The sequence below is a fragment of the Mandrillus leucophaeus genome, unplaced genomic scaffold (assembly GCF_000951045.1).
Source record: "Mandrillus leucophaeus isolate KB7577 unplaced genomic scaffold, Mleu.le_1.0 Scaffold134, whole genome shotgun sequence".
NCBI lineage: Eukaryota > Metazoa > Chordata > Mammalia > Primates > Cercopithecidae > Mandrillus > Mandrillus leucophaeus.
In genome coordinates this window covers 4,172,628-4,173,001 of record NW_012101299.1, presented here as the reverse complement: position 1 = coordinate 4,173,001, position 374 = coordinate 4,172,628, and the positions used below count along the sequence as shown (strand labels likewise).

The 374-nt window shown below is 33.4% G+C and overlaps 1 protein-coding gene across 1 annotated transcript in view; it reads right to left on the bottom strand.

Annotated features, from left to right (window-relative positions):
- UBE3C (ubiquitin protein ligase E3C) overlaps positions 1 to 367 on the bottom strand; it is a 133,508-nt gene extending 133,141 nt beyond the window's left edge. The window contains exon 1 of the mRNA XM_011973087.1: positions 310 to 367. The gene's annotated coding sequence lies outside the window, so the exon portion shown is untranslated. The remainder of the gene's footprint in view (positions 1 to 309) is intronic.
- Between the last annotated feature and the right edge of the window lie 7 nt (positions 368 to 374).

Here is a 374-nt window from a genome sequence, read left to right as displayed (position 1 = left end):
ATGAACATTATGTTTATAATATGGCTTTCTAGATCTTCTGGAAACCATATCATTATGTAAGTCAACCAAAAGCCCATGTTCCTTCTTCAGTCTGGAAACTGCCTTTTTAGTCCATCTTTTTCTACACTGGCTCCAGAATAAGTAACTTACAGTGAAATCAAAAAATGTTTCTAAAGCTAAACACACACACACACATTCTGTCATATATAACAAATACATACACATATACATATACACAGTAAAACCAAGGCATGTTTAAATGCTGTAGAAAAAATGCTTATCTACAGAGTATTACAAAACTGTTTTTACCTCTCTCTTTCTTCTTTCTTCCTGAGTACGATGTAAAAGAGAAGCCTTTTCCTCCTACACCCAAA